This window comes from Xenopus tropicalis, chromosome 8 (assembly GCF_000004195.4).
Source record: "Xenopus tropicalis strain Nigerian chromosome 8, UCB_Xtro_10.0, whole genome shotgun sequence".
NCBI lineage: Eukaryota > Metazoa > Chordata > Amphibia > Anura > Pipidae > Xenopus > Xenopus tropicalis.
In genome coordinates this window covers 118,121,948-118,145,246 of record NC_030684.2, presented here as the reverse complement: position 1 = coordinate 118,145,246, position 23,299 = coordinate 118,121,948, and the positions used below count along the sequence as shown (strand labels likewise).

Sequence of the window (23,299 nt, the reverse complement as noted above, 5' to 3'; positions counted from 1 at the left end):
GACTAACCTTAATTATATGGATTATGAAGTTATTTCTTATGGGAGAAAAATAAAAAGTAATGACAGTGGGGTAATAAGAACATGGCAAATTATAAATAGTGCCAAAGAAGCATTGTGGAAATGTAGGAACTTGCTGGTGTTTAAGCAAGTGCAATTTTCAGTAAAAGAAATAAAGAAAAACATTCTAAGTATTGTCTATATATATTTTTTGAGAGATAAGCGATGTAACACGGATAAAGCTTATCTAGATTGGAAACAAGAATCTTGGTGTAATTTCAAATAAATAAATATGGAGTCCATAATGATGTAATAGAACTCTAAATCCTTAATACATTCTGGATATGCTTTTGAGTTCTTGACGGAATAGGAAAAAAAAAAATAAATAAATAAAAAAAAAAAAAAAAAATCTGTTCTTATCAGTTTAATATCTGATACGTCCCCTATCTGGGGACCATATATTAAATGGATTTTTGGAACAGGGAGATGGAAGAAGAGCTTGCTCTGTCCACTCCACGCATCGACCTGGTATTGCAGTACCTCCAGGACCGGTGCACCTCTCTTATCCAGTTTGAAAAATCAGAACAAGCACGAATCTGCAGCAGCAGCAGCAACAGCAGCAGCGGCAGCACAACAAGTGCAAAGAAACAGCAGCACCAAAAAGCTCAAGGAAGGGAAAAAAAGAACTTTGCAAGACTTTGCAGGAGACAGTTTGCTGTTAATGTCGTCATCCGCCCGTTGTTTGGTGTGATGCCCTTTCAGGCGGGACTCGTTGCAGGAGCTCGTTGTGTGCTTGATTGTGTGCGCCAGAAAGAGGTGGGGTTATGTAAATGTTGGCTTCTGGGAGAGTGGTGAAGTTACTGTTGCGGTGCCGAGTGTCCGCAAAAGCGATGCTAGAGGCCTAAAGAGGCCAGAGCCAGAGAAGGGCTGTAGAAGATATCAGAGATGCTGTAATGTGGGGGCTTGTGTGTGAGGTGGGGTTTTGTGGGGGGGGATAGTGTAGGTGCAGGAGGAAGCGTTATGTCCCCTCTCTCTCCCCATGGAGGTAGAGCAAGTGAGGATCTGGGCCCGTCGGTGCGTGCGCAATTCGGGTTATCGCTTCTCGGCCTTTTGGCGAAGATCATCATCTGGTGTTGTTTGCTGATTGGCGTCTCCTTTTAGGAAGGAAATGCTAAATTAAAAGGTGTCAAGATTTGTGAGCATATGATGGATGAAGGTACTGTGATTGTAGTTAAAATGTACTCTCCTTTCGTTCCCCAAGAGGATGTTACTTTTCATCTTACCCGTTATTGCGATAGTCAAGTTTTTGCACAATATAAATAATCAGTATGGGATTTGGACTTGTAAAAGGAAATATTTGGTTACTTTTAAGAAGGACTCTGTTGGAAATCCTATTCATCCACCTGCAAGGATTTCAATTGGCAAACATAATGGAGATATTTTTTATGCTGGAATGCCTGTTTATAGAGTCTGTGGGCAAAATGGACATTCTCCTGAGGACTGTGATAAAATTGGGTTTTGTAAAAATTGTAGATCTGTTGAGCATAGTACAAAAGAGTGTCCAAATAAAATAATTTGTAATCTGTGCGGAGAACCTGGACATAAATACGGAAACTGTGATAAAAGTTTTAAAAAGCCTCTTTCTATGGGTAGACCCCCAGGTAATGAAATAATTGAGACATCAAGAGAGGTAACAGAAGCTGAAGAGTCAGGGAATGAGCAACACAAGCAGCAGACATTTCACTTTGAACCTCAATTTGTGTTTGAGAGGTAACAACCTTCTTAGCTGAGTGTAGAGGAGGCAATGGATCTCACTATTCAGAGCGGATCGGGGGGCGAGTTATCCGTGACAGAGGCTGAAACCTCTGGATCGGCTAGTTTTATCCCCGAAGTGAAGCTAAAAAGGAATATAATGAAAAGAGATGCCTCGGCCGTTGAAAGTGACGGTAAAAGGGAAGGAGTTGATAAAAAGATGAGCTATGCAGGAGCAGTTGTTCAGAACCTTGATAGTCCTGATATGGGGTCCGATCCATTGGAGTGGGGAGGCTCAAATTTAATCGAAAGTTTCCAATCTGGTAATCCAGTTTCTCCTTCCAGCCCTTTTTAGAGACTGATGGTGTTCACAGCCTTTTAGACATTATGGGTATGACAAGATCTAAAATAATAAAATCACTTTTTAAGATCCTCTAAGTCCTTTGTTTATTCTCTTCTTATTCTTCTCTTACGGCTTTTCTAAATGGACTTTCTTTTAATGTACGGGGCATCCAAACTAAGTTAAAAAGAACAACAGGTTTTAATTTTTTAGCTGTTTTTAATGTATCTGTTCTTTTTTTTACAAGAGTGTGCTATACCACATAAAAGAGATTATTCGGACTACCAAAATGATTGGTCCTATGGTCCATCTGTGTGGTCCGGATGCAATGAAAACAAGTCAGTGGGTGTAGCTATTCTTTTTAAAGGTCCTGTTAAAATTTTTTGCACATAGTTATTTATTTATAGTTTTAGAGAAAATGGGATTTCCGAGAACTTTTGTGGAGTCCATAAAACTTTTATATACAGATTGTTCAAGTCAAGTCCTGGTTAATGGTTTTAAGACTAATTCTTTTTCTTTGCATTGTGGAGTTAAGCAGGGCTGCCCACTATCCCCTATACTTTTTATATGTGCGCCCTAGAACCCTTATTATGTAGTTTTAGGAAAGATAAGATGGTAAGGGGGGTTCCATTGCCAGGGGGTAGTGGAAATCAAGTTAAAACTGTAGCCTATATGGATGACGTGGCTGTTTTATGTGTGGATGAGTGTGGAATTAAAAGAGCTATACGATGTATTAAGTGTTTTTGTTCTTTTAGCGGGTTTAAGATTAATTTAGAGAAAAGTAATATCAATATCTCAAAGAATCCCACTAACCTATTAAAAGCATATTAAGTCTTCTGACACTGTTAAAATTTTAGGAGTTTGTTTTTCTGAAAATAATAATGGAGAGTACAGTTGGGATTTAGTGTTGCAGAAAATAAATAAGAAAGTGATGATGTGGTCACTTAGATCCTTGTCTTTAGAAGGAAAGATTTTAGTTATTAAAGCTGTTTTACTGCCAATTGTTTTATATTTGGCTTTAGTTTATCCCCCGTCTGATATTAATATGAAACGTTTAGTAAGAATTTGTTTTGTCTTTTTATGGGGGTCTAAAATGGAGAAATGTAAAAGAGAGATTTTATATAAATCAAAAGAGAAAGGAGGCAAGGGTTTCATTGATATTAAAAGATTTTTATGGGTAATATATTTAGTTTTATGTTTAAAAAATAGTAAAAAAACTAATTATTGGTCCTTTTTTATTAGATATTTTGGTGGATTTATCTTTGCTAAGTATAAATGGTTTCAAATTTCTTTAAAAAATCCATTTTGTTTTAATTCCCCTGGTTTTTATGAGAGTTTAAAGAAAGTTGTAATAAATTATAATTTAAATGGTGTAGCTTTAGATAATTTATTAAATAAGTCCTTTTTAAAGCAAAAGTTTGAAAATGAAACTATTTTAATCCCAGTTGAAAGGTTTTCCGAGGAGAAATCTAAAAATATATGGGCTAGAGTATCACAAAGAATTATTTAACTCGCACAAAGATTTATCTTGGTATTGTATTCATGCGTGTTTGCCAACTAGATTCTTTCAGCATAGGAGGGGTTTAGTAGCAAGAGCTAAATGCCCAAGGGAAAATTGCTGTTCTGATGAAACAATTATGCACTTTTTATGGAATTGTCCTTTTTCACAACTTTTTTGGAGGAAGGTGGGTTTACTCTTTAAGAACTTTAAACCTCCTATATTTTTTAAGTATGAATCTATTTTGTATGGTGATTTTATGGAAGATAATAAACTGTGGCAAAGATGTTTTATGGAAAATTAGAAACATTGTACTTTTTCAAAGAGATGAAATATCTGTTGATGACGCAATATTGTTGTTATTTTCAGAAATGTATTTATATTTTATAGTGGATTCTAAATGTAATCAAGATAACTCTTTGAAGTGGAAATATAAACAATGGTCTAGTTTTGTAAGTAAATAAATATGCTAAAATGTTAAAATATGTTTAAAACGTTTAAAATGTATTGATTTGTTAAAAGATCAATAAAGTTAATTAAAAAAAAAAAAAAAATCTGTTCTTATCAGTTTAATATCTGATACGTTCCCTATCTGGGGACCATATATTAAATGGATTTTTGGAACAGGGAGATGGAAGAAGAGCTTGCTCTGTCCACTCCACGCATCGACCTGGTATTGCAGTACCTCCAGGACCGGTGCACCTCTCTTATTCAGTTTGAAAAATCAGAACAAGCACGAATCTGCAGCAGCAGCACAACAAGTGCAAAGAAACAGCAGCACCAAAAAGCTCAAGGAAGGAAAAAAAAGAACTTTGCAACACTTTGCAGGAGACAGTTTGCTGTTAATGTCGTCATCCGCCCGTTGTTTGGTGTGATGCCCTTTCAGGCGGGACTCGTTGCAGGAGCTCGTTGTGTGCTTGATTGTGTGCGCCAGAAAGAGGCGGGGCTATGTAAATGTTGGCTTCTGGGAGAGTGGTGAAGTTGTTGTTGCGGTGCCGAGTGTCCGCAAAAGCGATGCCAGAGGCCAGAGCCAGAGAAGGGCTGTAGAAGATATCCGAGATGCTGTAATGTGGGGGCTTGTGTGTGAGGTGGGGTTTTGTGGGGGGGGATAGTGTAGGTGCAGAAGGAAGCGTTATGGCCCCTCTCTCTCCCCATGGAGGTAGAGCAAGTGAGGATCTGGGCCCGTCGGTGCATGCGCAATTCGGGTTATCACTTCTCTGCCTTTTGGCTGTGATCTTGTGTTGCATCCAGGGGGTTCTGTTGACCGCTGTGCCTTCGGCCTTCCAACATCGGTGTATTGCCTAAAGTTGGTTGCTGCTATTGGAGGGGAGTGCTTTCTTCAGAAACGTTTAGCGATCGTGTCTTGTAATAAGACATTAATCATGGATTCATCAAATCGACGTGGTGGAGAGAGATGGTGGTTTTGTGGTGGTTGGCGAGAAGTCCGGATTTGAAGAGAAGAAGAGAAAGGAGTTCTTCTCTAAGGACCTCAAGATGAAGGACACCATACGTTTTGAGGTGGAACCAGATGTCTGGCAGGAGAAAGATCTAAGATTTCTGGTTGTCGAAATTTTGGAAAAGATCTTAAAAGCGGAAAGGAGCTTTTATTTCTGCCTACAAGAGTTTTACACCCGAGTTGTTTATGACGTCACCTTCGTGAGTGAAAAGATTTGTGAGAAAATCTTTGGTACTTATTTGTTGCACAAGTTTGACCCGGCTTTTCAGGGTATCAAGGTCTTCCCTTTGTACCAGAATAAGGAGAAGATGGTAACTGTGCACATGTATGATCCCTTTATTTCTTCTCAAGAGATTGAAGCCTTTCTGTTTAATTTTTGTGAGAAAGTGACATATAAAGGTGAAATTCGCAACCATTTTGGGATCTGGAATGGTAAGAGAAGGTATCTTGTGACCTTGAAAAAAGATCCAGATGGTTTTGGAGGTCAGAAACATCCTCCTCCTTTGATTTACATAAATAGGAGCAGAGGGTTCTTGTTCTATGCGGGCATGCCCCCGTTTTGTAGAAAATGTAAAAGACATGGGCACTCAGATGCGGTTTGTGATTGGTGTCTGACGTGTGTCGGTGCTCAACATTCAAAGAAAGAGTGTCCGAAATATGTGTGCGGAAAGTGCGATGTGCAGGGGCACCATGAGGTGGACTGCCCAGGTGCAGTAGAGGAAAACAGAGAAGAAGAAAATACTGTACCTGTAAATCAAAATCCTGACGAAGATCCCGAAGAGGGTGGGTCTGGAGTGCAGAGTGTGGAGGTGATTCAGGAGACTGTAGTGGATTCTGTTTTGGAGGAAATTGATGAATCGGAAGGACCTATAGGGACAGCTTCTGTCGAGTTGGCGGTGGAGGAGATGGAGACAGAGCTTCGGCAGCTAAAAAGAGGAGTTGAGGAAAAGCCTGAAAAGAAGGAAAAAAGAGTAAGGAACAGAGAACTCCTAAAAAACAAAAGAAAGGTCCATCTGAAAATATAGAGTCTTTCCCCAGTGAGGTTGAAAGTGAACCGGATATTTTGAAGATAATGGATAAGGGAGTAACTAAAACGCTCAATTTTAGACGTGCAGACTTTGCCAGTTTAAGGGCATCTCTGCAATGTGTCAACTGGGAAAGGCTTTTCATGGGGTTAGACACAGAAGGAAAATGGAACATCTTTAAAACATTGCTTTGCAGGTATACACAACAGTATATTCCCCTTGTAAGCAAGGAGAGGCATCGCAAAGCAAAACCCTTATGGCTGAATAAAAGAGTTAAGGTCGAGGTTGGTAATAAAAAACGTGCTTTTAAAGCATTCAAGTTAGCTGGGACAGCGGAAACTTTCATCAGGTACAAGGAAGCAAATAAAGCATGCAAAAAAGCTATCAGGCAAGCTAAAATAGAGATGGAAAGGGATATTGCAGCTAGGAGTAAAAAGAATCCAAAATTATTTTTTAATTATGTGAATAGTAAAAAAATGAAGCAAGAAGGGGTGGGAACTTTATTATCACGGGGAGGTACGTTGGTTGATGAGAACGGGGAAAAAGCTGAAATTTTGAACTCTTATTTTTCATCTGTCTATACATCTGAGGAGCCAGATAATGAAGGCTTCCCTTTTAATATACCCAGTGCTAGTAATTTAGCTACTGGCGCATGGGTCACTCAGGAGGAAATTCAAAAGAGACTTGAACATGTAAAGGTAAACAAAGGTCCAGGACCGGATGGGATTCATCCCAGGGTATTAAATGAGCTGAGCGCTGTGATTGCCAAGCCTCTTCACATAATTTTTCAGGATTCGTTGAGGTTTGGCATGGTGCCGAGAGACTGGCGGATTGCTAATGTGGTGCCGTTATTTAAAAAGGGATCTCGTTCTCAGCCTGAAAACTATAGGCCTGTTAGTCTGACATCAGTAGTAGGAAAGCTTCTGGAAGGGGTAATAAGGGATAGGATAGTTGAATACATTGCAGTTCACAATACTATTAGTTTGTGCCAGCATGGTTTTATGCGTAACAGATCTTGCCAGACTAATTTAGTTGCCTTTTATGAGGAGGTGAGCAGGAACCTTGATGCTGGAATGGCAGTTGATGTCATCTACTTAGATTTTGCTAAAGCGTTTGATACAGTACCGCACAGAAGGTTAATGATCAAATTGAGGAATATTGGCCTAGAACATAATATTTGTAATTGGATAGAAAACTGGCTGAAGGATAGAGTACAAAGAGTGGTGGTAAATGGAACATTTTCTAATTGGGCCAGTGTGGTTAGTGGAGTACCGCAGGGGTCAGTCCTTGGTCCTTTGCTTTTTAACTTGTTTATTAATGACCTGGAGGTGGGCATAGAGAGTACTGTTTCTATTTTTGCTGATGACACTAAATTGTGCAAAACTATAAGTTCCATGCAGGATGCTGCCGCTTTGCAGAGCGATTTGACAAAATTGGAAAACTGGGCAGCAAACTGGAAAATGAGGTTCAATGTTGACAAGTGCAAAGTTATGCACTTTGGTAGGAATAATATAAACGCAAACTATCTACTGAATGGTAGTGTGTTGGGGGCATCCTTAATGGAGAAGGATCTAGGGGTTTTTGTAGATCACAAGTTGTCTAATTCCAGGCAGTGTCATTCTGTGGCTACTACAGCAAATAAAGTGCTGTCTTGTATAAAAAAGGGCATTGACTCAAGGGATGAGAACATATTTTTGCCGCTTTATAGGTCCCTGGTAAGGCCTCACCTTGAGTATGCAGTGCAGTTTTGGGCTCCAGTCCTTAAGAAGGATATTAATGAGCTGGAGAGAGTGCAGAGACTGCAACTAAACTGGTAAAGGGGATGGAAGATTTAAGCTATGAGGTTAGACTGTCGAGGTTGGGGTTGTTTTCTCTGGAAAAGAGGCGCTTGCGAGGGGACATGATTACTCTGTACAAGTACATTAGAGGGGATTATAGGCAGTTGGGGGATGTTCTTTTTTCCCATAAAAACAATCAGCGCACCAGAGGTCACCCCTATAGATTAGAGGAACAGAGCTTCCATTTGAAGCAGCGTAGGTGGTTTTTCACGGTGAGGGCAGCGAGGCTGTGGAATGCCCTTCCTAGTGATGTGGTAATGGCAGACTCTGTTAATGCCTTTAAGAGGGGCCTGGATGAGTTTTTGAACAAGCAGAATATCCAAGGCTATTGTGATACTAATATCTACAGTTAGTATTACTGGTTGTATATATATAGTTTATGTATGTGAGTGTATAGATTGGTTAGTATAGGTTGTGTGCTGGGTTTACTCGGATGGGTTGAACTTGATGGACAATGGTCTTTTTTCAACCCTATGTAACTATGTAACTATGTAACTATTTCCCTTCACCAGTGCTTCCAATAAGTGAAGATTATAGTGATGGGGGTGGGGGAAGCCCATGTCTAGCAATTTCAAGGAGGTAATGCTTAAAGTAGCCTCCTTAAATGTAAGGAGCTTTAAAAATCCTAAAAAGAGAGCAGCACTTTATGGTTTTTTCAAAAGTGAGAGTTATGATATTATTTTTATGCAGGAGTGTAATATTAAGAATCGTCTGAATTATGAAGAATTTAGTGGTTATTGGGAAGGTTTGTCTTTTATTTTCATTACCCCCTGAAAAAAATGTGTTGGGGTTGGTATTTTATTGAAAGGGAGTTTTAGTATAAATTGGGTGGAGGAAATTTTTCCAGGTAGGGCTTTAATGGTGTCTGTTAACTTAAATGGCAAGAATTTTAAGTGCATAAATATTTATGCATCCCCAGATAAAAAAAGGGTGGAATTGTTTGAAATTATAAAGTTGTTTTTGGTGGGTAACGAACCAATAATTATGGGAGGTGATTTTAATGTGTCTTGGCCCGGGGAAAAAGACGGGAAGAGTAAAGATTCTTCTGCTGTCTGCCTGGAAAAGATTGTAGAAGTGGTTAACTTTAAAGATATTTGGAAAGTTAAGGGGGATGAAGGTTCTAAAGTTACGTGGTTTAGTCATAACTCTGAATCTAGATTAGACTACTTTTTTACTTCATCGGATATTAAGATTATTAGTTTTAAATCTAATGTTAATTGTTTTTCGGATCATAAGTTAATAGAATGCGAGGTTAAAATTCCGGGTAATGTTAAACGTAAATCCACATATTGGAAGTTAAATATTAAGTTATTAGAGGATATAAAGATGAGAGGATTTTATTTGTGCTTATAAAAAATGGAGGGTTTTAAAAAGAGGTTTTACATGATCCCACCATAATAGAATATTTTTAAAAGAATTAATTAAAACGTTTTTTATTGCTGCCGGTAAAAAGAAAATGCAGGAGAAAAGGAAATTATATCGGGTGTTAAATACAAGGCTTCAAACTTTCCTGTTATTTCAGAGGGAGGGTATTGACATTGGGAAAGAAATTCAGGAGATAAAGGAATTAAAAAGTATTTTAGAAGAAAAGGGTAAACAAATAATATTTAATACTAAAGTAAGGATTTTAGAGGAGGATGAAAAGAGCAGTAAGTTCTTCTTTAAGAAAATTGTGAATAAGAAAGATACTATTGAGGTTTTAGAAGGGGAAAATAACCTGAAAGAGATTTTAAAAAAAGTTAAAGAATTTTATAAGGATTTGTTTGCAGCCAAGAAAACTGAAGACTCCCTAGAACAGTTCTTTTTGGATTGTTTGGATAAGGGAATTGGTGAAGGGGATAGTGAGATGTTAAGTAGTAAAATTGAAAGAGCGGAAGCAGTGGATGCCATTAAAAGTTTCGCAAAATTAAAAATACCAGGGAAAGATGGTATTCTGGTGGAATTTTACGGGGTATTTTGGGACGTTTTAGCGGATGATTTTATGGAGGTTTTAGAGAAGGTTCAAGTAGATTTTTCTGTACCCGAGTCATGGTTGGAAGGGGTGGTGGTGTTAATCTTTAAAAAAGGGGATAAGGAATTAGTCAAAAACTGGAGGCCGATAACATTATTGAATACCGATTATAAAATTTTTGCTAAAATACTAGTGTTAAGGATAAAACAGGTCATCGGGAGTATTGTAGGCGAGTATCAGTTTTGTGCTGTCCCGGGAAGATCTATAACGGAGCCGTTGGTGCTAATCAGAGACATGATCCAGGACGTGAATGATAGGGAGCAAAAATTGTTATTAATGTCTGTAGATTTTGAAAAAGCTTATGATCGGGTGTCGCACGAGTTTCTTTTTAAGATTTAAAAAAAAATGGGTTTGCCTGGATCTTTGATAAAACAGATTAAAAGCTTATATATACCTGTAAATAGTTTTAGCAAGATTTCGGTTAATGGATTTTTATCTGATAGCGTTAATTTACTTTCAGGGGTAAAGCAGGGATGCCCCCTATCGCCCATATTATTTATTTTCGCAATTGAGCCTTTACTCGCATGTATCCATAAAGATAAAGTAGTAAGAGGTTTTTTTGTTCCCGGTAGTAATGGGGAGCAATTAAAAGCTGTGGCGTATATGGATGACGTGTCGGTTTTTTTAAAAGATTTTTGTGGATTTCGGAGGGTTTTAAGAATTTTGGAATGGTTCAGTGGGGCATCGGGATTTAAAGTGAATTTTGAGAAATCTAGTGTCCTAACAATAGGGGATTGGGTTTTTGATTTTAAAGTAGATTTTCAGTTAACTAAGGAAATTAAGATTTTGGGGATTTGGTTTTCAGATAATTGTGGGAATGTTAAGAATTGGGAGTCGTTGCTGGAGAGAGTAAGGAAAAAGCTAGGTTTTTGGCGGTTGAGAGAACTATCAATGGAGGGGAAGATCTTGGTTTTAAAACAAGTTATTTTACCTATTATTTTGTATGTTGCTATGACTTTTACTCCTCCAGAGTTATGGATTAAAAGATTGATAAGGGAGTTTTTTACATTTTTATGGAATTCGAAAATGGAACGATTAAGAAGAGATATTTTATATAAGTCTAAAATTTGTGGGGGTAAAAATTTTCCAGAATTAAGGGGATATATTTATAGTAAAATCTTAGCGTTTTCCATTAAAACTGTGATCTTTTCTAATTCAATTCTTAGTATTTTTATGAAATATCAATTGGGATTTTTATTTAAAAAATACAAGTGGTTGATTTAATCATAGAAGGGGGCTAATTAGTTTTGCAGTTTGTCCGAGGAATTTTTGTTTTTCAGATGAGACTCCGTTGCATGTGTTCTGGGTTTGTACGTATGCTAGAAAGGTATGGGGGAAGGTTAGTTCCTTTTTTTTTTTAAAATAGGTGGGCTACTTTCTTTAAATTATAAGGTCATTATGTATGGTTTGGGAATTGGGGAGGAAAACTTTGAAACAATTAATACTTAACCAAATAATATTAAACAGGTAATATGGAAAGTAAGGAACATAAGAGTACTAAAGAGAGAGTATATTTCGGTTAATGAGTGTATTAAGTATGGTTTGAGTTTATTATATGTTTATTTTTGGAGGGAAGTTAAAAATAGTGGGTTTGTTGAAACAGAAAAAAAATGGAAATCAAAAGATTGGAACAAAATGTTATTTTGAGTTTTCCACAATGATGGTCTTCTTATGGTTTTGGGATAAGAAAAATCCATGTGACTTTTTATTTTAAGACATACTGAGTGGAAAAAAAATAAAAAGAGAAAAAAAAAAATTAAAAAAAAAAAAAATCTGTTCTTATCAGTTTAATATCTGGAACAGGGAGATGGAAGAAGAGCTTGCTCTGTCCACTCCACGCATCGACCTGGTATTGCAGTACCTCCAGGACCGGTGCACCTCTCTTATTCAGTTTGAAAAATCAGAACAAGCGTGAATCTGCAGCACCAGCGGCAGCACAACAAGTGCAAAGAAACAGCAGCAACAAAAAGCTCAAGGAAGGAAAAAAAAGAACTTTGCAACACTTTGCAGGAGACAGTTTGCTGTTAATGTCGTCATCCGCCCGTTGTTTGGTGTGATGCCCTTTCAGGCGGGACTCGTTGCAGGAGCTCGTTGTGTGCTTGATTGTGTGTGCCAGAAAGAGGTGGGGTTATGCAAATGTTGGCTTCTGGGAGAGTGGTGAAGTTGCTGTTGCGGTGCCGCGTGTCCGCAAAAGCGATGCTAGAGGCCTAAAGAGGCCAGAGCCAGAGAAGGGCTGTAGAAGATATCAGAGATGCTGTAATGTGGGGGCTTGTGTGTGAGGTGGGGTTTTGTGGGGGGGGGATAGTGTAGGTGCAGGAGGAAGCGTTATGGCCCCTCTCTCTCCCCATGGAGGTAGAGCAAGTGAGGATCTGGGCCCGTCGGTGTGTGCGCAATTCGGGTTATCGCTTCTCGGCCTTTTGGCTCAGACCAAGTGTAGGACTGAGTCATTGGGTGCTGAAGGACACCTCTCCTCGGCCTTTGGGCATCGGTGGGTAACACCACCTTAAGCCCACTGCTGCTATAGGGGAGAGGTCATTCCTGAGGCAACGGGCAGCGATCAACCACACCAGTGGTAACCCTTGAGCTGTGGGGGAAGCTGGGAGTGTTCCTACGATGGCTGCGATGGAAGATGGTGTTCCTACCTTCGTTCGAGTTAAGCACTCGGTAAGAATCGGGTCGATCGATCCTTCGGATGTGGAGAAAAACCTGAGCTACATTGTGAAGATTGGAGGATGTCGGGAGAGTCGCTGTAAGAGAGATCTTAGCGATCCAGGACTACCCAAAGCGGGGTGTCTACGACGTTACGTTCGACGGGGAAGGAATCTATGACAGTTTCCTGAGAATTTTGGAGGAGTCTTCGGCTGATCCCCGGTTAAAGGGGTTTAAGATTCTGCCTCATTTTTCGGAGGAGAAAGTGCTTGTGGTGAAGTCGTACTCTCCATTTGTTCCTTTAAAGGAAATTGAGACAGTTATTGGTAGGTACTGCAAGAAGCTCGATTTTGCAGGTAAGGTCCTAAATGAGTTAGGTATTTGGACTTCTAAATACCGCTTTAAGGCTGTCTTCAAGGAAGGAATGATCCCGCCAGCGAGGTTTCGCTTAGGAACTGTAAATATTGACTGTTTTTTTCCTGGTATGCCAGAGTTCTGCAGGAGGTGTCGGCAGTATGGGCACTTAGCAGACGGGTGTACTTTTTGCCAAAATTGTGGTAAGACGGGACATGAAGTTATAAACTGTTCTCTGCCGAAGGCATGTAATTTCTGTTTGCAGGTAGGACACCTGTATGCAGCGTGCCCTCAAAGGAAAATTAAGTCTGAGGAGCCTGGTAAGTTACCTGTTTTAACTGAACCAGTTCAGATGTCTTCTGGAGAGGAGGCTATGGGAAATGTTTCACAAGAAGGTCCTACTGTCAAACGTAAAAAGAGTGAGAAAAAGAGTAAAGAGGATTCAGAAAATAGTGAAGTAAGTGCATCTATGGAGTCTATTGATTCTCTTTCTGAGTCTCTTTCTAGAGGTGAAAAACTATACCAGATGATTAAGAAGAAGACAGGTAAAGAAATTTCAGAATTTCTGAAGGATTGGTCAGATGATGAAGAGTCTAATATCATAATGAAGAAGATTGCGAGAACTCCTGAAAGGGGGAGAAGGGAAATAGTATTGAGTCATCTTAGGAATTTAAAGTAACTTTTTTAAAAATTATAAAAAGAAAAAAATTAAATAAAGTTTAAAAATTTTGGTTTACAGTGATGTTGTAAAGTAATTAGTGGGTTTTCCTACGACGTTGCTTTATTACTGAGTTGAAACCTTATCTGTTCTTATCAGTTTAATATCTGATACGTCCCCTATCTGGGGACCATATATTAAATGGATTTTTGGAACAGGGAGATGGAAGAAGAGCTTGCTCTGTCCACTCCACGCATCGACCTGGTATTGCAGTACCTCCAGGACCGGTGCACCTCTCTTATCCAGTTTGAAAAATCAGAACAAGCTCGAATCTGCAGCAGCAGCAGCACAACAAGTGCAAAGAAACAGCAGCAACAAGCAGCTCAAGGAAGGAAAAAAAAAGAACTTTGCAACACTTTGCAGGAGACAGTTTGCTGTTAATGTCGTCGTCATCCGCCCGTTGTTTGGTGTGATGCCCTTTCAGGCGGGACTCGTTGCAGGAGCTCGCTGTGTGCTTGATTGTGTGTGCCAGATAGAGGCGGGGCTATGTAAATGTTGGCTTCTGGGAGAGTGGTGAAGTTGCTGTTGCGGTGCCGAGTGTCCGAAAAAGCGATGCTAGAGGCCTAAAGAGGCCAGAGGCCAGAGAAGGGCTGTAGAAGATATCAGAGATGCTGTAATGTGGGGGCTTGTGTGTGAAGTGGGGTTTTGTGGGGGGGGGATAGTGTAGGTGCAGGAGGAAGCGTTATGGCCCCTCTCTCTCCCCATGGAGGTAGAGCAAGTGAGGATCTGGGCCCGTCGGTGCGTGCGCAATTCGGGTTATCGCTTCTCGGCCTTTTGGCTAAGGTCAAGTGTGGTATCCACTGCATGAGACCTTAGAAAAGAGGTGCTTCTTGAGGACCCCCCTTCTCGGCCTTGCGGGATCGCCTACCTAGATAGGCTAAACCCGCATGCTGCTATTGGGGAGGGGGCTAATCTCAGAGCAACGGGTTGCGATCCCCCCCTGTGTTCCAGTGTTTTTTTTTTTTGAGTACTGGAATTGTATTTTGTGTTTGCGCTTCTCGGCCTTGCGGTTTTCGGGAGACCCCCTTCCTCGGCCTTGCAGGATCGCCTTTGGCTTAACCTGCATGCTGCTATTGGGGAAGGGGCATCCTCTTGATAAACGGGTAGCGTCCTTCCTCTTTCCTTTTTCCAGTTTCCTTTTGAAATACTGGAATTTTTCATTTTGATGTTATCATGGAGGCTGATACCAATGCTGTTCCTGTTTACGCCAGATTAAAGAACACCATCCGGATCTCCTACAAGGATGGTGGAGCAGATCTTCGCGGCTTTAAATATGTGGTGGAAGACATCCTCTTCAATTTATTTTCCATCCAGAAAGCTGAGATTTTATCCATTCAGGATTACCCCAAAAGAGGGATTTTTGATATTACTTTTGTTGCAGAAGGCATTTTCAAAGATTTCGTCTGTAAATTAGAAAACTTGAAGGGGAATCCTAAATTAGAGGGTGTTAATATTATACAACATTTTGTTGATGAAAGTGTTATTCTTGTTGTTAAAATGTATTCCCCTTTTGTACCAGAACACGTAATTCGTACTTTTCTGGCCAATTTCTTTAAAGATATCAAACTTTTGGGTAAAGTGAATAATGAATATGGTATCTGGACCTCCAAGTGGAGGTATCAAGTTACTTTTATTAAGGACCCAAATGGTTTTAAGGGGAAAAAACACCCTCCTGCCAGATTCAAGCTGGGAACTGTTAACGGAGATCTTTTTTATACAGGTATGCCGTTGTTCTGCCGTAAATGTAAGCAGCACGGGCACCTTCAGGTTGAATGCGAGGCCCTCTGCACAAATTGCGGCTGTAAGGAACATTCGGGTACTGAGTGTCCTAAGGGTAAAGAATGCAGGCTCTGTCAGAAAGTCGGACATACCTTTTGGGGGTGCCCTCTCAGGGTACTCAAGACTGTTTCCTCTGACTCTGTTCCTGCTCCCGTTCCTGCTCTTGTTCCCGTTCCTATACCGGTTTCTGTACCTGCTCCTGTTGTGGTGTCCTCTGTTTCTGTGTCTCAACCTCCATCTACAGAGATACCTTTAGAGAATGAAAACGTTTCGGGCAATGAGGGATTCCAAACGCAGTTGACATCAAAACAAAGGAGACGTCTGAGGCGGCAAACAAAGGCCAGCGGGCGGCAGACAAAAGTACCCCCCCTTACCAAAGGGGTTGCTGGGAATTTGGATGATGCCGAACCAGCCTTTATCTCTCCACCTATGAACAAACCAGTTTCTGCTGCAAAGAGGAGACGTGTTGGGAAAGAAAAATCTAGCTCCTCTTATGATGATGATGATGATGATGAAGCTATTTCGGGTAAGCAGTCATGTATGGTTCCTTCTTCTTCTCCTGCAGAGGATAGGGGTCCTGTCGTTTCTGTGGTCCCGGAGACATCTGAGAGTCAGCAACTGGCTATTCCATCTGTGATGCAAGTACCTCGGTTGATTCCGGAAGACCTTTTTTTAGGAGGTCTGATGGAAGATACTGCTGGTAGAAAATCCAGTATTCAGTGTCGTGAAGGAAAAGAGCCTGCTGAAGAGCTTCATGTATCAGATTTACCGCAATATACTCCAGTCCCTTTTCTTGAGGGTCTTTCTGATATCAGTGAGGGTTGTAGTTCCCCTGTGTCTACACTCTGCACTGTTGATTCTGGTGAGGTGGAAGAGTTTAGTTCCGGTGACATGGAATGTCTGACCGGTAAAGATTAATGTAGCCTCTGATGTTGATTTGCTTTTTAACTTCTTTTTCTTTATGGAAATGTCATCATTTAATGGTATTTCTTTTAATGTAAGAAGTTTGTTGTCAAATGTTCGGAGATCTGCTCTTTTTAATTTTTTATCTGTTTTAACCGCATCTGTTTTCTTTTTACAAGAATGTGGCATCCCGCACAGTTTGAATTATAAGAAATATGAGGATGATTGGGTTCATGGTCCTTCGGTGTGGTCTGGGTCCAACGGATCTTCCTCCGCGGGTGTTGCTATACTTTTTAAGGGAAATTTTATTGTTGATTTTAAACAAGAAATTTTACCAGGCAGAATTTTATTGGTTAAAGGTTTTATGAATGGTGTTAAATGGCAATTCTTAAATTTTTATGGTTCTCCAGATAAAGTGGCAAGGGCTGAGATGTTAGAAATGTTACCTCTTTTTATTGATAACTCTTGTCCTTTGATTTTAGCTGGGGATTTTAATTGTGTTCTTAAAGGGGAAAAACGTTTTACGCAATCTACCAGTCGGAATTATGATAAAACATCTGCTATGCTAAAAAATGTTTTAACTGATTTTAAGTTTACTGATGTTTTTAAATGTTGTAATAAGGATTTACCTGAAGAAGATGGTGTAACCTGGAGCAATGCATTGTGCAGTTCCAGAATTGATTTTGTTTTTTCCTCTGATAATGTTGAACCTGTCAGTTATGATCAGAAAAAACATTGGTTAAAAGATCACAAGATTTTATCCTTTTATGTGAAAACTGGTTTTAAAAGGATTAAGAAGAAAACTGCTTGGAAATTGAATGTTTCCCTTTTAGATGATTTTACGGTTTTAACAGATTTTAAAAAATTTTATACTGATTGTAGGAGAAAGAAAAACCCAAATATTTCCTTTGGTGTTTGGTGGGAAAGTGTGAAGAAAAAAATCAATTTTTTTTATTAAGGTTGGAATAAGGAAAGCTAAGCAAAAAAGGGATTTCTTTGCGGTTCTAAATTGTCGTTTACAAACTTTATATAAGATGAGGAATTATGATATTGAAGTTGCAAATGATATTATTGAATGTAAAAAAGAAATTACTAAATGCCTAGAGCAAAAAGGGAAAGAGGTGATTTTTAATTCAAGAGTTAAACACATTGAAGAAAACGAAACATGTTCTAGGTATTTTTTTAAGAAAAAGGTTGAAAATCGTGGTTTTATTGAAAAAATTGAGGGGGTGTCTGATTTGCAAGGCATTCTAAATAAGGTGCATGGTTTTTACTCTGAACTTTTTAATGAAAAAGTTGTTGATGAGAATTTTGTCAAAGATTCTTTGAGTAAAATTGAAAACAAACTTGATGAGGTTTCTAAGAATTTTTTAACCAGAGTTTTAAATGAACAAGAGGTTTTAGAGTCGGTTAAAAGTTTTAAAAATGGTAAAGTCCCCGGGGACGACGGTATACCTATTGAATTTTATGTAATTTTTTATGATGTTCTTAAAGATGATTTATTTGCGCTTTTTACTGAGGTTTTTAATTCCAAAATTTTACCAAATTCTTGGAAAAAAGGTGTGGTAACATTGTTACATAAAAAAGGTGTTAAGTGTGATTTAAAAAACTGGAGGCCTATAACGTTATTAAATTGTGATTATAAAATTTTTGCAAAAATTTGTGCTAACAGACTGAAAAGGGTTACTGAAAAACTTATTCATCTAAACCAAGTATGTGGTGTCCCAGGTCAGAGTGTATGGGAAAATCTCAATTTGGTAAAGGACATTATTGAAGATACTAAGATTAGGAGATGTGATTTGGCGATTTTATCAGTCGATTTTGAGAAAGCTTTCGATCGGGTATCTCACTTTTATCTTTTTAATGTTTTACATACAATGGGGATTCCGGACTCTTTTTTATTGTGTTTAAAATCTTTTTATACGAATTGTTCTAATAGAATTTTAGTCAATGGTTTTATGACGCAAGAGGTTCTTTTAAAATCTGGGGTAAAGCAGGGGTGCCCGCTTTCCCCTTTACTTTTCATATGTGCCTTAGAACCTCTTTTATGTGCAATTCGCAAAGACAAGCAAATTCGGGGTGTTTTTTTACCAGGCGGTGGTGGACTTGAAGCTAAAATTTCTGCCTATATGGATGATGTGGTATTCTTTTGTAAAGATACTCTCTCATTAAGAAAAAATTTACGGCAAATCCAGTTTTACTGTTGTGCTTCCGGTTTTAAAATTAACTTAAATAAGAGTGTAATTTTAAACCTTGGAAATCTGGATTTAAGGGACGTCCCTGTGCCAGTATCAGAAAAAATTACGGTTTTAGGTGTCATTTTTAATCTTTCTAATAACGGTTTGGAAAGTTGGGACATGGTCGCAAATAAAATAAATCAGAAAATTTGCATGTGGGGTCTGAGGAAGTTGACAATGGAAGGAAAAATTTTAATTATCAAAATGGTGATTCTACCTATTCTATTGTATTTGAGTCTGGTTTTTCCTCCTCCGGTTTATTTTTTTTAAAAAATTACAAAAGTTTGCTTTACATTTTTTTGGAGCTCAAAAGCTGAAAAACTTAAAAGAGAAATTGTCATGAAGTCAAAAGAAAAAGGGGGAAAAGATTTCCCGGATTTTAAGGTTTTTTTACTTGTTAGATTTTTTGTTTTTTGTCTAAATGCTCTTTTTAAAAATCACTATTGGTCCTTTTTTATTCGTTTTAATACCGGTTTTTTTATGAGAAAATGTGGCTGGTTTAAAACAGACTTAAGTCATCCGTACTCTTTTACTTTGTCTAAAAATTACGATATTTTAGAAAAAATAGTGGTTTTATATAATTTTAAAGGGAAGGAGCTAAAAGTTTTATTGAATGTTAAAACATTGTTAAAATCCTTAAAAATGGAATCAGTAATATCTTTGGTGGGTAATTTCAATGAAGCCAAAAGTAAAGTGATTTGGAACATGGTAAATTTTACGCATTGTTTTAATTCTCAAAAAGATTTTTCTTGGATGTGCATACACCAGTGCCTTCCATGCAGAGCCTTCCAATACAGAAGAGGCATGGCCAATTCGTCAAAATGTCCACGGAATTGCTGCAGCGAAGAGGAAACTGTTTTACACGTGTTATGGACTTGCATTTTTGCTAAAGAATTATGGACTAAAATTACTCCTTTTTTACTGAAGATTTTAAATTCAAAGCACATGGATTATTTTACGATTTTATATGGTCCGTTGGAATGTGCCTCTTCTGTTCATAAAATTATTGCATGGAAAATTATTAATTGTTGTAAAGAAGCATTATGGAAGGCAAGAAATATATTACTTTTTAAAAATGATGTTTTATCTGTTAAAAATGTTTTAAGTTTGGCTTTTAGTGAAATGTATTTGTATTATTTGATTGACAAGAAACAAGATGTCTTACTAGCAAAGAATTGGTTTTTATGTGATTGGTCTTCTTTTATGTGAATCCTTTGTAAATTGTATTTTATGGTCATGTCTCTGTTAAAATTTTTTAATGTCTAATAAAAATGGTGTACCTCTTTGTTATGTACAGCCTAAGTTAAAAAAAAAATACAGGAAGTCTTAGCTGAAGGGTACCTAAGAGACTCTCCTCCTCGGCCTTGTGGGATCGTCCACTTCTGTGGACTTCACCCACCTGCTGCTATAGGGGAGGAGAAATAACTCAAAGGGTAACGAGTTGCGATCCCAGGCGGAAGGCGTTGCCTGAAGGCCTGAAGAGGATCGAGGGGATTGTTGGTCGGCGGAGAGTTGTTGGAAACCTTTGCGTTGCTCCGTTGATTCAGGGTACCCCCCTTGCTCGGCTTTGAGACATCGTCTCCTTTAAGGGGACTTAAGTCTCATATTGCTATTGGGCAGGGGGCCAATCCTTGGGTCTTGGGGGTGATCCTTTGGTGGAAGGTGACTTTTTGTGGTCCAGGAGTTTCTTTCTTTCTCTTCTGGTGAACAGAGCGAGTCGAGATGCCGTTCTCCTACGAATTTCCAGCTGGGGAGACAAGAATTAAGAATACCGTTCGGATTGAAGTGGAGGAGGAACAGCGCCAGCAGAAGGACCTGGGGTACATCGTTCGGGAGGTTCTGCTTGGAGTACTCCACGTCAGGAACGAGGATATCCTGTGTCTACAGGATCAAGGACGCCGAGGAATGTACACTGTCACCTTTACTTCCTTGGCGTGTTGCGCAAATATTTACGCAGCTCTTTGAAGTAAAGAGCAGAAGGATCCCAGGCTTAACGGCCTGAGATTCTGCTTACTTTATGGGCAGGAGGATATACATATGGTTGTCCACTTGTATAATCCTCACGTGGATACAGCAGATATCGTGACATTCCTGGAGCGATACTGCACAGAAGTTCGTTTTTCACATAATGTGAAGAACGGTTTAGGCTTCTGGAATGGAAAACGAAAGTTTTTTGTTAAGTTGCGGAAAGATGCTGAGGGAGTTGGCGGGTTCTCGCATCCACCATCAAACTTCCTCATTGGCAGAAACAGGGGGTTCCTCTTTTACTCTGGGATGCCCCTGTTCTGCAGAAACTGTCAGCGATTTGGGCACACTCAGGACGCGTGTCCTGAGGAAAAAATGGCCCGGTGTAATAAGTGCGGAAAACCGGGTCATTTGGCGGCTGCATGCCAGATGCAGAAAACATGCAATATGTGCGGAAAAGAAGGCCATGTGTATAAAGACTGCCCCAGTAAGGCTAAGTCTGCGGTGACTTATGCCGATAAAGTGAGAATGCTTCCAGCCCGTTCGGAATCCGAGCAAAAGCTAGTCAAATCCGTGACTAGCTTAGCGAGGACGGTTCCGAAAGAGAGCTCTGGACAGAAGGTGCCAGCTAAGACAGACTCTGATAAGCCGGCCCCGGGTGCTGCAGAAAGGGTGCAAGCCGGAACATCTCTGGCCAAGCCTTTGGATGCAAACCCAGGTGTGCGACGTAGGTCGGTTTCGGGACCAGAGTCAGGGCCTTCTGTTCAAGTAAGTACCCGAAGGTCTAGTGCATCGAAAGTCACTGTTGGGTTGGAGCAGGGTTTTATTGCACCGCAGGCAGTAAACCCTGTGAAGAGGACCAGCAACAAGGGCGGTAAGGCATTGGTAAAGGGACCGGAGCAAGGACTAGAAAATCTGTTTGCGATAAGTCCTGCAAAGATGGCCCCTGATGCCCAAGAGGATGATGAAGGAGTCGGAAGTCGGTGGCAAAGGCATGAGACAAAACAGCAGAAAAAGGCTCGTAAGCGCCAGCCTCCCGGGCCTGCTTCGCAGCAGCCTGGAATCTCTGGGTTGTCTAGGGCAGATCCTTCTGTCCTGGGTTTTCCTGGGGACCTGAGCGTGGAAGGCATTCAGGCTGGCGCTGAGCCTCTGCTGAGGAGTGAGGCGATTGATGGCAAACGTCCAGCGGAGAAGCGTATGCGAAGTGATGGTGGCGATGTCCGGAGGAGAATGTCGGGTGGATCCTGTTCCAGTGAGGGAGAACCAAGGGGACGAACGGAGGTGGTGTACACGTCGGCTTCGGACCCAGTTAACATCGGCGAGTTTGGGTCCCCTGAGGAAGGGGATTTAGAATCGCTGGAGATCTGACGGGAGCGGATCGGAACCGGAGATGGATGTCGCAACTAAGTAAAGCATCATGATGGACAGCTTGAAAATTGCCTCACTTAACGTGAGATCACTAAAGAGCCCTGTTCGCAGGGCTGCTTTATTTGCCTTTCTGGAGACTCTGGATTTTGACTTTTGCCTTCTGCAAGAATGCGGTATTGACAGTGCACTGGACTATGGGTATTTAAAAAAAGGACTGGAAGCTGGGCCCTTCAGTTTGGTCAGGGGCCAATGACAACAAAAATGCTGGGGTGGGCTTGCTCTGCCGTGGCTCGCATTGCGCTATTTCATCAGTGACTGAGATTATGCCCGGCAGAGCGGTCTTAACTAATTTATTTTTTAAAGGTAACTTATTGCGTGTTTTAAATGTTTATATGCTCCTGCTGAAAAACAAGAGAGAGCAGATTTATTTGATATTTTACCTTTGTTTTGTGTTGGTTCTACTCCCCTGTTGGTGGGTGGCGATTTTAACTGCGTACGACCGGGCGAGCACCGACAGGGGGGAGATCCTAATAGAAAAGATAGAACCTCTTACCTGCTGCAAAATTTTATTGATGATTTTAAATTGAAGGATGTGTGGCGAGATTTGTTTAAAGCAGATGCTGGTTTTACGTGGTCTAATGGGCGATTTTCTTCTAGGATTGATTTTATGCTTTTATCGGATTGTTTTAGCCCTTTTAAACATTTTTTCTGATCATTTGATTTTATCTGCCCATATTAATTTTTTAAAGGAAAAAAATGTTGACAGAGGCCTATGGAGACTAAACGTTCAGCTCCTAGAAGACGAACAGCTCTGCAAAAGGTTTGTACGGACCTACCAGCGGTGGCAGTTTTCCCGTAAGCCCCACGAATCTGTGCTCCGCTGGTGGGAGGGTACTAAACCTAAAATCAAAGCTTTTTTTATTCAAGCAGGTAAGAGGGTTGCAAAAAGTAAAAAGAAATGGTTTTATTATCTTAACCTTCGTTTACAAACGCTTTTTAAATTGAGAGATGTTGGAGTTGATGTTGCTGATGATATGTTGTTTTTAAAAGCGGAAATTACCAAATGTCTAGAGCAGAAGGGCAAAGAAATTATCTTCAATGCCCACGTTAAGTACCTAGAAGAAGGCGAGAAGTGTTCTAGGTACTTTTTTAAGAAGGCCCGGGAAAAGCGAGAGACTATTTCTGCTCTAGACGGTAAAACTACAATGCCTGAGATTTTAGATTCTGCTTTTAATTTTTACCAACTCCTTTTTAACCAGAAATGTATTGATCCATCCCTTTTAGAAGACTGTTTAAATGTTTTAGATGCTAAGTTAAGTTTTTTAGACCAGGAGGTTTTATCCCGTGATATTACTTTTAAAAACAACATATAGTTCTTCTAAAGTTTTTTTATCTGGGAAGGCCCCTGG

The 23,299-nt window shown here is 39.8% G+C and overlaps 4 pseudogenes; all 4 read left to right on the top strand.

The window, feature by feature from the left end:
* The first annotated feature begins 340 nt into the window (after nucleotides 1-340).
* On the top strand, nucleotides 341-559 carry LOC116407336 (annotated as a pseudogene).
* A 3,534-nt stretch (nucleotides 560-4,093) lies between these two features.
* LOC116407340 lies at nucleotides 4,094-4,294 on the top strand (annotated as a pseudogene).
* Nucleotides 4,295-11,686: 7,392 nt separating this feature from the next.
* LOC116407380 lies at nucleotides 11,687-11,800 on the top strand (annotated as a pseudogene).
* Nucleotides 11,801-13,695: 1,895 nt separating this feature from the next.
* Nucleotides 13,696-13,876, top strand: LOC116407320 (annotated as a pseudogene).
* The last annotated feature ends 9,423 nt before the right edge of the window (nucleotides 13,877-23,299 follow it).